The sequence below is a fragment of the Lonchura striata genome, chromosome 20 (assembly GCF_050655825.1).
Source record: "Lonchura striata isolate lonStrDom1 chromosome 20, ASM5065582v1, whole genome shotgun sequence".
NCBI lineage: Eukaryota > Metazoa > Chordata > Aves > Passeriformes > Estrildidae > Lonchura > Lonchura striata.
In genome coordinates this window covers 11,420,771-11,433,901 of record NC_140722.1, presented here as the reverse complement: position 1 = coordinate 11,433,901, position 13,131 = coordinate 11,420,771, and the positions used below count along the sequence as shown (strand labels likewise).

General features: G+C 42.3%; 1 protein-coding gene across 4 annotated transcripts in view; it reads left to right on the top strand.

The window, feature by feature from the left end:
- Positions 1 to 13,131, top strand: part of CDH4 (cadherin 4) — a 421,918-nt gene that overhangs the window by 206,719 nt on the left and 202,068 nt on the right. The gene's annotated exons all lie outside the window — the stretch shown is intronic.

Genomic DNA, 13,131 nt, shown 5'->3' with positions numbered 1-13,131 from the left:
ACAATTATGAAAGGTTCCTGTTTACCATTACCCAAACCAAAAAAAAAAAAAGAAAAAAGATGAAGACACTGCCTCAGTTACTTAGTTTGATTTTATTAAGTCCCTGATAGAATCATAGAATATTTTAGGTTGGAAGGGACCTTATATGATCTGGTCCAACCCCCTGGCATGGGCACCTTCCACTAGACCAGGATGCTCCTGGCCTTGAACACTTACTTCTAATTGAAGTAGCTGATAGAAACGTGGTTAACTTTTAAATGAATGTTCAAAATGGTTATAAACCCTGACAGATAGCATGAGCCTGAAAAATCTTTTCCTTCTAGCTGTAGGACAAGGAAAGCTGCTGGGAAGAATGGACATCTTGTAGATTCTTCATTATTTTTTCAACCACAGCAAGAGATGTGGAACCTCATGAGATGCTGTTGTAGGCAGACACACTTTCTGCCTTTCAAATTCTGCTTAATCTTGAATGTAGAGTCTTTGGCTGCCCTATTTGCATTTGCAGAAAGCCAGCTGGAATAAATTCAACTCCGTTACAATAAAAAATTTGTAGGCAAGGCTCCTCTCCGATAACGTTCTTGCTGCACTCCCCTAAATAAAACCTTGGCAATCCATAAAGCTGGAGATGGGCTAAACCTGAGTGTAGGATTTGGGGGCTGGTGTGCTAAATGATTTTGGATCACAAGCTGACCCCTGCTATTACCCCTGCCCCAGGTTTGTGTGGTTTGGGTGTCCAGGTGTGGGGTTTGCCCACTGGACCCAGCACAGCCTTTGGCAGGTTGCAGACACAGGACCAGGTGCAAGTACAAAGCACACGATGACTAATTTGTAGGATGCCCCTATAATTTCATGTATATTAAACCAGTTATGCAGAACAGTTTCAGTACATTTGGAAGCACAGATCTTGCACATTCAAGTTGATCAGTGAAAATGAAGCTTTTAGCTGTTTGTGCCGATTAGCATTTGAATACCAACCTATCCTGTCTGGGGGCAGAAAGGGAACTATCCCATGGGATTAGTCATAAAAGTAATTCTAGGTGGTTATTTATAAAACTTCAGTGTCAGTAAGTTATTTCAGAAACAAAGTATTTCTATTTTAATGGTGAACAAAACTGCATTCACGTTCTGTTGCTCAGTTTTCAGTATCCTGCAGAATTCATTTGCCAATTGCTTTTAAACATCAGCAACTCTTATCCATTCCAACATCAGAGGAATTTGAAAGAGAGCTCCATACAGAATTGATCTGATCCAGCAACATCAGGATTATGTTTTGTGTGAGGGTTTTTTTCAGGTGTAAGTAGACCAGAATGTTCCCAAATCATAATTTTATTTTTTTTTCTTTGCCAAGATCAAGGAGAACTTGCCAGTTTTTACTGGAAGAATAAGAATTTTCAGAAAACTCCTGTAGATCTCCAAACTGTTCATAAATTTATTGACAGTTGGCAGCCCTGCTGTGTGTGCTGTACTGTTCTATATCTGCCTTCTTCACATCTGCTTTGTCGGGGTATGAGACAGCGAGGCAAAAGTAGCTTAAGGAGGCTTAGCAGTGTCTGTAAATAAAATGGGGAAAAAAAGCTTTATTTTTTTCCCTTCCTCAAAAGATTTTCCATTTTTTTAACGTGAAAGGATTTTAATGAAATCCTTGAGTTTAAGAGCAGCAAGTACAAAACAAAGGGGTCTAGCTCTTGTGTTTCCTGTGAGTAATTCCCTCAGACAAGAGACGAGGGAGTGGAAAAGAACATCCTCCAAATGCAAAAAACAAAGTCTCCATTACTTTTACTGCTGACTAAAATCTTAGTGCAATATTAGTGCCCAGATCCCTCTGTTCACAGGTGAGGTTTAGTTTATAGCAGCATCCTGGCTGGTTTTTTGCCTTGTTCCATAAAAAAGGCTCCCAGTCACAGCATGGCAGCTCAGGGTATCATTGCACTTCCAAATCTTTCACTCTGCAAGGAAAACAGGCTGCTGTGGTTTTTCCCCTGCAAAGCTGTGCCTTGCAGAGCCAAGCCCAGGGCTGCTCCTGGCACTGCTCACCTGTGATGCATCGTGCTGTGCTTTGTGCTGACCATGCTGTATAAATTGCACCCCTCCCGCCCAGTCCTCCAAAGTCAAATTTAACTGGGAAAATTGAAGTACAGTGTCTGGGGCTTAGTGAAGCACAGCAAATCCTTTCTATAAGCTATAGAGGTGACCTTTTAAACCACCTCCCACACCAAGCCTCCTACTTTTATTTTTGACAGTGAATATAAACCATAGGAAGGGCTAGTGAGAGGGCTGTAATACTTGTGCTCTGCTTGTGACTTCTAAAAGAATTTCAAGAGGACCTAGGAATCTCTCCTGTTTGTGATTTGACACAGTTAGAGGGACTTCAGTGCCATGACAAATAACAGTATTAACTCAACACCCTAATTCAGGTGAACAGAGCCTTTGGCCAGATTTGATCCTTCCATAGGCAATGGATAAGCACAGTGACAGAGCTGCTGAATCAGACAGTAGTTTAAGCATCTACTTCATTTTAATTGAGCCTAAGAAGTATTTTTAGAGAATGTTTAAAGTACAAAGGAAAATTTTGTTTAAAAATAGATTTTTGACAATCTAAAATAGGTTAGCACTTCCTTTGAGGCAAACAAACAACCCACTTAAGAATTAAAAATTTTCAAGCAAATGATTTGGAAATCCTTCCTTCTTGAAGCATGATCAAAGTAAAGTCTTGACAGGTAGCATTTATCACAGGTAGTACTTTCTGCTCAGTAAGTACTTGATGAGGCAAAAAGAAAAATTAAAATGGAGGTTCATGGTTACAAGAGTGTCTATTGTACTTAAAGCATAAAAATCCTCCCTTTAGGAAAAACTGGGATTTTCATAGAAGCTGCAGCTCTGTTTTGAAACTAGGGGTTTGCCATTACATAACAGAATTTTGGGATGGAAGAAGCAGAAATGGAGAAGAGGGGCTGCACTGCTCTTTCCAGGCTGCCCTGCAGAGCAGGATTGGCTGGGCACCCTGGTGCCTTCATCAGGATGCTGCTCCTTTGAAATGTTTCACATGGTGGAACTTCAGCCTTACCATAATCCTATGCAAAGCACTTGAGTGCTTAATTTTCAGCCTGGAAATGGACCAAGTGAAGTGAATAAGGATTAGTTAGGGTCTGAGGAGAAAACTTCCAAAAGCATACAGGACAGTTTGAGCTTCTAATTCTTTTCAAAAGCCAGAGGAAGTCAAGCACCTAGTACCTACACTCAGAGATTGTAAATCTTTCCATAGGGTAAAATGCATGCACTGAAGTGATGTGCTGCATGAAGAAGCCCCTCTATGATGAATTTCTCTTCCATCTCAATGTTCAGCCCCAATTTCCTTTCATTACTTGAATCCCTTCTCTCCTAGGTATAGCAGCTGACACCCCTCTCTATATTCACTTTCTTCTTTCTCACTTTCCTTCAGGTCAGGCTTTGAACCAGTGAGTTGTGCTGTAGGTGATGAAATGATTATTTTTTCCCCAAAAATAAGATCTTTAAAAGAGAAATTTTTGTATCCTTCTTCTTTAATTTGATTTAGATGTCACGACATTCCCTATTCACAGAACAATTCTTCCTCATTTGAATGGTTAAGAAGCAGAAACATTGACACTGATCAGGGAGATAACATGGTAACTGAGATCCTGATGGGAATGCAAAGAAGGGGTCCAGGTTGTGTTTTTAAATATTTCTGAATTGCCATCATGCCTAGAACTTTAAACTCTCTTTCCAAAAGAGTTCCAGTGCAGTAGCAACAGATTTCAGATCTTGCTCATAATGCACTCAGCCTGATACCTCTTGAGTGGGTAGAAGGTGCACAGTTAATTATTCCCCCCATGAAAAGTGTGTTTTCAAGAGCAGCCATGTCAAAATTTAGTGAGTGCTGTAAGTGGTTATGAAATATAGCTGCAGTGTGTGGAAGGCATCCAAATATATCCTATTTCAGCTTCTCAGATCCACCATTCTGGATTTATGGGCACTCTTTCTGTGCGTGAAGGACAGGATCTCGGGGCAAGGAATGCTGATTCTGTTTTCCTGGGGAGAACTGATCCTTCTCTGTATTTTACTGAGCAGCTGATTCCTAAAATAAATGGACTAAATTGGCAGTGGGGGGAAGATTTATTAAGCCTATCTGACAGCTCACAGCCCCACCCCAAGTACTGTAAAAATATACAGCCTAAGCCAGCTCCAGCCTAATGGACCCAACTTAAAAGAATTTATTTAAAGGACTTTTTAGTTTCTTCTCCATCCTGCACAGCAAATGGCCCTCAGTCAGCAGAATTCCCTGCAGTGCAAGTGCAGAGCTGCCTGGTGCCAAGATCCCGGGGGACCCCGCAGTGCGGAAGGCACACGTTCCTTGGGTACCTATGCCTACAAGTGATGTCAAGCCTTTAAAATATTTAGGAAGGTACAACTGCAAATTGCAAATAGGAGCATTACCCATGCAAGGCTTTTAGTATTTTTTGCTGGAGGCTGCAAGACTTTGCAAGGAAGGTGTTGGGGTTGTTGTCTGCACTCGAACCCCCCAGCTTGCACTGAAAATGAAGCCCATGAGCCAGCTGTTTTCTTTTGCAGATGTAGACACTCTAACTATGAGCCACCTGATTGTCAGCAGTGGTGAGCAATCACAGCTCCAATTCATCTTTTTGAGAGCCCTGGTGCTTGCTGCTGTTGGAAATAAGACCACTTGTGCTCAGGTGCCTGACAGAAAGTGAGTTTGAAATTGTTTTGCCTTGAACAGGAGTTACAATGATTTGCCTTCTTCGGGATGACTGAGCCAGGCTAACACACTTTGCCTTGACTCTGGAATCTGAGTTGTTCCTGAAAGGCTTCACAAGTGACTTCATAGGATTTGGCATTCTTCAGGAAAAGATGCTGTTTTTCTCTTTGTCTCATGTTTACTTTGCATTTCTCTTTGACACCAATGCTCTGATCAGATCTTGGTGTTGTCTGAGCAGATGAAATGTCACCCTGGTTGTGTCCCTGTTGACCAGGTGAGGAGCTGACAGAGCTCTCCAGGCAGGCAGTGTTTGCTGGCTCCTGGCTCTGGCACATCCCTGGAGCTGCTGTGGTTCCTGCTGTGTGCAGGCACCCAAACCTCTCGCTCTGGAGGTGTCTGGCTTGCCCAGCTGGTGCCCTGGTGTTTAAGGATGAACACATGCAAAACAGACATGATCTGGCATGGAAATGAGCCCAGTTCTTAGTGAAAAGCATCTACAGAGTTTTGGCTTTCTGAAGGCATGGAACTTCAAGTTTGTGGTACCAACATTTCATCTTCAGCCTTTTGTGAGCTCGGAAGCCTTCCAGGGCTGGATTACATTCCTTCATGTTTTCTGATAAGTGTAGATCAGACACTTCCCTCAGCACACAGAAACTCTTCCTTATCTAGTTCAGACATCTGTACCTCATAGCACAAGTTCCATTTTTAAGGGTTTTTTCTCAACAAGAGACTTTACTAAAGCCATATTTTACAACTGTTTAGTGTAAAACCTTCTTTGAGTCAGATGAAGGACTGAGCACTATGAATTCCGCAGGGAAGTTCTGGATCGGATTATGAATGGATATATGTATTTTTAGGAAGTTGCTATCCCTGTTGATGACATAAATCATCAGCAACCTCGCTTTAAATCCAGTCAGTGAACTAATGTTGACTGAAACCATGTATGGAAGTGATGCCCCAGCTCAGGAACCCTTTGGCTGACCCAGGTTCTTAGAGATTAGAAGTGTTTAAAAGATCCCTTCCAACTCAATCTCTTCTGTGATTCTGTGTTTTTAGAACAAGTTGCTTGCACAGGAGCCCTCAGGATGATGGCTTTGGGTATTTTTGGCTTCTGATTGCTGGGTCTGCAAAGAAACCTCTCTAACTGGAAACATTAAGTGTGGAGACTCAGGTGGAATTTTAGGTGTCTGAATTCAGGCTCAAGTGCCTTAATTTTACAGTTTTTCAGATATGCAGTAGAAAAGTAAATTGATGGTAACGTGTAAAATAGCACAATTGCTTTTTAATTACTTGTCTAAATGGGAAACAATTATCAGGAGAGCAGGCAGGAGGCTGAACAAATGTTTAAATAGTAATTGACAAAATTTTTTTTTGGTTTTGTCCAGTGCTTTTTCCAGAACGTTCCGTGTTCTTTGAGAGGAGTCTGCAGTTAGACGTGAACATCTCTCTTTCTCTGCAGCACACAGCAGTGGGATTTCCAGAGCCCAAAATCTGTTAGACACCGAGCCAGACCATTCTGATAATTTTCCAAACTAAAGATACTGAGAGGTACTTTCAGTTATCTAAAGCCATGCCATTTGCCTGTTGAAATTTCCTCCTCTCCTACCCTTTTTCTCATCAGGCTGTAAAAGGCTGGTTGTTGTCTGTCTTTTGTACTTTACACCACCAGAATGTGCATTCACTAGGATGAAATCACCCACGTATTTCAGAGACGAGTAATTTCTTGTGACCTTTAGCAATCTGAACCCACCTAATCGCCTTGTTCCAGTTTGCTGGGCTTCCCTTGCATCTCTCTGGCCAGGATCCTTCCTTCCCCCAACTTCTAAAATCCCAGGCAAGTAACCTGGATGGAAGTTAGCAGTGCTGAGATACAGAATTCCCACCGACAGCAAAGTGCTGACATGTGCAAAGATGTGTAAATAAGCTGAGCCTTGTGAGTGTTTGAGAAACAACCATCATGCAAAAAAAACAAAAAACAAAAAAATGCCCATCTGGCTAAGGCTATCAAAGGGCTTGGCCTCAGATTTGCTGGGAGTAAAGAAGATTGCCACTTGCTTGAGCAGACTGTGGAGCAGCCATAGGCTTTTCAGTGGGTTTTTTTAGACTCACTAGACCAGCAACACGAAGTGAGAGAAGAAAGTCTAAAAGAGAAAGTATTAGAACATAAGGAAATGAAATGCGGCTAAAGAAAATTGATTCTGTTTCATCAAATACTTTTTGAAGTTATGAAGTTGCGGTATTTATCTCAGAAGTACTTATTTTCTGCATGGATTTCAGAGCTATAAAAATATACATTCTCCTTTGTCAACATTTTTTCCTAAAAAAAACTAAGTTTAGATAGCTGGACATGTACTAATCCCTTTTTATTCTACAAAAGAAGGAAAGAGAAGGAGAGAAAACAAAATTATTTGATTCCTTATGAACTCAAACAATTTGTTTAAATGTATTTCATGCCAAATATGCATTCTGAGCTGGGAAGCTTTTGGAATGATTCATATGGACTTCAGAAGCCCAAGCATTCAAGCCACACAAAGGACAAGAAACATGAAAAATCATGTTTAGTTGCAGTGTTTGGTATAATTCCTTTCATAATTTTCACTTGGATTGTCCTTTGTATAAAGGGCTGCAGCCTGAGCAGGGTTAGAAACTTGGGTAGCTTGGGGTTGAGCTTTGCCTGGGACAAACAGGGACATGAAGGGACATTCCAGTCCAGAATTCTGCCTCTCCCTCTCCTGCTGGCATTTCCCATATGCTGTAGCAAAGAGTTCATTGCCACAAGATGTCACTGACACTAAGAATTTAGTGAGCATCTTCAACAGGAAATATGGCATTGAAGTGGCTGCGAAGCATTCACAGCTTCCAGGTACCACACTTGGTAAATAAAAGCTTGAAGCTGCTTGGAACTGAGTTGATCTGCAGTTCCTAGGGTCAGGATGAATTCCCCACTTTTCCCACTGTTTTTCCCCCATCTTCCTCTGCCCCAGGTAGGGAGCAGCATGCTAGGAGAAATTCCAGGTTTGATCTCAGGCAGCAACTCCTAGCACCTCATTCCCAGTTCAGTTTAGTCAGCAATTGGTTTTTGCCAGATTCTCAGTCTGTTAGATGGAAGTGACAATAATTATTTGTTTCCCAGGCATGGTGAAATGTTTAATTGCCTGAAATTGTAGTCTTGAGATGAAAATACTTGGAAACAAAAGTGTTATTGCGATACTGAATTGCTGTTAAAACAGCTTTCCCCATCATTAATATATCCACCATATTCTGGAAGGAAATTAATATGAAACACAACAGAAATTACAAATAATGCCAAACATTCTAAATAGTGGATCTGTGCTGTGTTCAGTGCTAGATTTGTGGTGAATCATAGTGGAAAATAAGGCAGTAGCTGCTCTAGTTGGAGCACAGCAGATTTAGGGAGGGATAAATGTCCCAGCCTTCTGTGCTGAGGGTCCCCATTGCCTCTGGCTAAACCCTCATAGCTGCTGGCGTGGGCTAGTGGAGATGTTTTGAAACTGTTTTTCAGTCAGCAGGATTGTGGAATTTCACTCCCAGAACAGGAACGGAAATGTCTTGTGTGATTGCACGTCTGAAAAATTTCAACTGGAAATGTTTAAATACTTCCTCTGTAAGGTTTTATTTTAATGAAGTCAAAAATGTTTTGTGGCAGCTTTGTCACACATTTATTCTTCAGGTTCTTTCAGAATTTTTCTAGCCAGTTTTACCTGTTGTGGTAGTTTGTAGCTGAATCTCCTCTGTAAAATGTAGTGATGGCAGCCATTAAAAAGTTAATTAGAAACCATGTGTGCTACTTGCAGCAAGCTACAACTTTTTGATTGGAATTTGGGATGTGTCAGAAGAAAGCCTTCCCTGTGAGTTAAATTTCACAGAGGAAACTCTCACACTTATAAATGTGTCTGCTAAGTAAAAGAAAAGTGAGTCAAAAACATAAGGCAGGATCAAGTGCAGCTTGATGAAACATTCCCCAGCATCCAGAGAATGCTCCAACCTCCCTGCCTGCCTGCAGGGTTTTTCCTCTCAAAGGCACTGCCAGGAGTCTTGTATGGTCTTCACAGACATTCTTCCTCTAGAGCCAAACCTTCAGCACACCCTGGGTTTATCCAGGTGTGGTGGGTCAGGTGAAACGTGCAGAATCCCATTGAAGATGCAGCCACGTCTCCCTGTGATTGCCAGCTGGCCCGTGTTGAGGAATGTCCCTAATTCCCATAATAGTGTGGCTATTTCATGGTACTTTAAAGTGAGAACTCTCGGGTGGCTGGCCACATAAGCAGCTTTCACATAAACACTTCAGTTCTGCTCCACCACAACTGGCTTAGTGCTGATAACCCGGCTGAACACGGCACAGAGCTCGGTGTTTGTGTGGCACAATTAAATTGTCTCAGGCACGTTAGACCCACCTGGTGTGCACATCCCATACAGGTGCCTTTCCAAAGAACTCCTCAGTCCTCTCCTGGTGCTTTGTCCTCTCTATTTAACTATCTGTTTAGGTAGGAACACAACTACACACCATGAACAAAGTGTTGAGGGCATTTATTTCAGCTCTGCTTTCTTGTAAGGTGTGTGTGCAAATTTGCAGTTGGAGGTCACTGTGTGCAAATGGCAATCTGATGCCCAGAACAGTTGTTCTGGCACAAACATGCTGAGCCTACGTGAACATCTGTCATTAAATTTGTATATCAGTCAAATTCCTGCTTGGTTGTTTGACCTTTGTAAGATGGAGTGCATGAAGATTTAATATAGAGGTCTGAGGCTTGGACAGATTTTGCTTAAATGACATTTTATACAAGTTTCTTACTACTGTCTCTAGGGCTAAGTCAAGTTTGTTCCAAACTGCAGATCCAGACATTCTATGGACTTAGTAAGGAGGTAGCTCAGGAGGCAGCTGTGCTGTGAGGTCTCACTCACTCTATACCACTCACAGGTCGGTCTGAGCCTCTTGGACATTGCAGAATACACAGGTATTGTCATTAGGTGATAAGGAAACATGGATTTAGCAAATGTTTTCTGTCACTTAAAGTGTTCTTTTGAATCAATGTGGTCGTGTCTGTTGGTACTCCTGAAATGTTTTTCTTCCTTCCCTGTGATCCCAGCCAGCTGATAAGTATGGCAAAGCTCCGTCCTGAAGTCTGGCTGAGCAGGTGATCACCTTCACACCTTGTGTGCCTTCTTTCTCAAGCTCATGGTGAGCAAAGGCTTTGGGGGCTTGGTGCTCAATAGCAAATTCCCCACAGTGGGATTCCTAAGGGAGCTGTGGTTTTGGTGTCCTTTTGGTGACACTTTTGCTCGTGCACCTTTGACACCTTTGGCAGCCCAATGTTTACTCATGCCAGATGGTTTTGGGACCTGGAAATTAGGAAGGGAAGAAGGGAGTGAAAGTGGAGCACTTTCCAAGACTTCAAAATGGTTTTGTTTAAGGTAGAGCTGCAACACAGCTACAGGGCTTGAGCTGTCAGTCAGCTGGCACAGGGGGACAGGACATTTTTGCTGGAAGGCCTGCTGTCCGTGGTTTATTCCCAATATCCTGTGTGTGCTGTAGGGCACAGCTCACAGGTGCTGCCAGAGCTTCTCCTCAGCCAGATTTCCCCAAAGCAGATGGGTTGTGAAGGGTACATGTGTTAAGGTATTGGCAGAGGGGAGTTCACATCAGGCTGTGAGAGGTTGTGGCTGAATGTTGTTGCTGAGAGAAGTCCCCTAGTATAGTGTACGTGGCTTTGAGTTTTACATTCATATGAAATCATGGCATAGATATTTTTGCATGTTAATAAGTGCAAAGAGCCAAATGTAGACCAAAATTTGCTTAATCATGGGGAAAAAAAGCATGGGCGTCAGTGAGAGTGGGATGCTGCTGTTCCACAAGCACAAATGGAGACTGAGGAGCATTTCAGGGTAAGTTCTTTGATTCATTCATGCTTCTCTGAGAATGAATCACAGAGCTTCTCTCTGCATCTCTCCTGCAAGATCTCAGGTAGACTTGGAGTTGGTGCAGCCGCTTTCCTACCAGCCTGATTTGACATTAGGAGATTTTGAGGCTTCAGCAGGCTTTGTTGTAGTTGATCATCACAGGTTTATGTGACTGTGTAGTGTGGTGGTTGATTAGCAGGCATGCCAGGATTTAACCAGTATAGCTACCTAGAATAGGGATATTTGCAGAGTAAAAAATTGAGGCTGAAAAAATGACATTCAATTATTTTATTATGGGTGTCGCTTACAGTATAAATCTGTCTTGAGAGTGGTTGGTCTCTTTGAGAGTTTGGTTTCTTCTTTGACTTTTTATTTCTGCTGGAATTAAGCTGGAGGACTGGAAGATTTCATCCAAAACATGGGTTTGGCTTTATTATGAAGCGCAGCTTTTCAGCTATTTACTGTGTTGCACTATGAAGCTGGATTCTCTTATATGGGCACCAGTATAAGCATAAAGTAGTTTAGCAGTAATAACAAATTGGAGGAAGTGATTGATAGTCCCTTGTCAAAATAAATTTCATATCATACATTTTCTGCCCAGGGAGGCTGGGGGGGAGGCAGAGTATTATTCTGTTTCATTTTATTGTTTTCCTGTTGCTGTTGGCAAATGCCTCACCTACTGGCTGCTTCTGCTGTATTAGGTTGCAGAGGGAGAAAAATAAATAGTGAATCTTTAAAAAACCCAATCTTTTATTAATAGGGAAGGGATTAAAAACAAGCAAAAATCCATATTTTCATTAAATGTTTCATGAAGTGTCCTTGTTTTGTGGAAGCATTTCTAAAATATTTGTCAGAGAAACAGGTTCTTGCAGGCTGAACTACTCCTGTTAAACACCAAAATATTCAAGGATGGGGGGCGGGGGGGAAGAGGAGTTGTAAAATCACCCCATGCACGCATTTCTCGAGGCGGTTCGAAAGTGTTCTTTCAAAATGAGAGGATTAGTTCTGTTTGTAGTGTCCTGGGGCTGGTGGCCAGCCACAGGTGCCACCACAGCAGGGGGACCTGGGGGTGGCAAAACCCTTCCCCAGCCGGGGCCCGGTGGTGCCCTGCAGCACCGCTCGTGCGCCAGCGGGGCGGCAACACGAAACCCGCTGGGAGGAAGGAGATTTTCTGTGAGGAGAAACAATGCACCCAGAGCCAACAAACAGAGGAGAAACAATGCACCCAAAGCAAACAATCAGAGCTGGAGCCGCTGCAGGAGCGGATTTTGGAGCGCTCCCTTTGCTGGCTGGGGAATACAGCGGGAGCATCGCTGCGTGCGGGAGCCGGGCGCGTCCCCTTCAGGATTTACCACCCGACTTCTCAGTTCTTTAAAGGCAAGATTAATGAGCACTTTATCCAGCGCATATGAGCTGCCTATCAAGAATATTTTCAACAGTGCACCAGTGATACACTGCAGATAGTGCTGACAGAAGCTAAAGTGAAATGTCATACTTTGAGATCTGACGCCGTGTGCAGTTGGAAGAGGGCCTGTACTGCCTTCAGAGACTGACAGCTAAATCCTTCATTCTTTCAGCTTCCAACATATGGCATGAAGTAGGGTGTGAAAGATAAATTTCTCTGGATAGGTGCAGAAAATATGTGCAACATTTTTACTGGTTGGCTGCATAGAAAGATCAAAACAGACGTGTTTTCCGAGAGCAGGAATTTCAGGCTTTGAAATTGTACCTCCAGATTGCCCATATTAATGATGGGTACCTGCCTGGAGGAATTAATGGAATTCTCCATAAGCCTGGCAGAGACTGCCAGGGAGAAAATGGGTCAGTGAGGCCATGAGGGTTCCCTGTCAGTCCTCAGCTGCCTTGTTCCATATTTACTGTTAAAACACAGAGTTGGGAGTAAGTTCCAAATATGACTCAACTTTTCTTTACATCACTGGAAGGTGTCCATGGAGCCACACTGTCTATATAAGCATCCCCTGTATAGCTGTGTGTGCCTTTCATAGATTCCCAGTTATTTCAGGATATTGGGATGGGATTGACTATGATTCAAAGCACTCAGTCTTCATCATTTATTACCCTGATACAACCCTGTCAGAAATTTGGTATATGCTTACTATTATGTTGCTTAAAGATTTCATCCTTACAGCTGAAGCAAATTGCTTCACATAGGTGGGTGTTTTAGCCAGACAGAAGATAAAATATTAATCTTGATTAACTCAAAGTAAACAGATGTTCTCTGGTGCCAATATTGCTGAAAACTACATTCATAACTGTATATTTTAGGATCAATGCAATTTATTCTCTCAGGAGATCTGTGCTATTGTAAGTTTAGAGGCAAAGTCACCAGGCAGACATGGAAACCAGTACATAAATATGTAATTAAAACCTAGAGAACATGAAAATGTAGAAGTTGGGGAATGGGGAAAAAAGGCACTTTTATATTGTCATTTTATAAGAATCAAGGGGGGAAAAAAAAG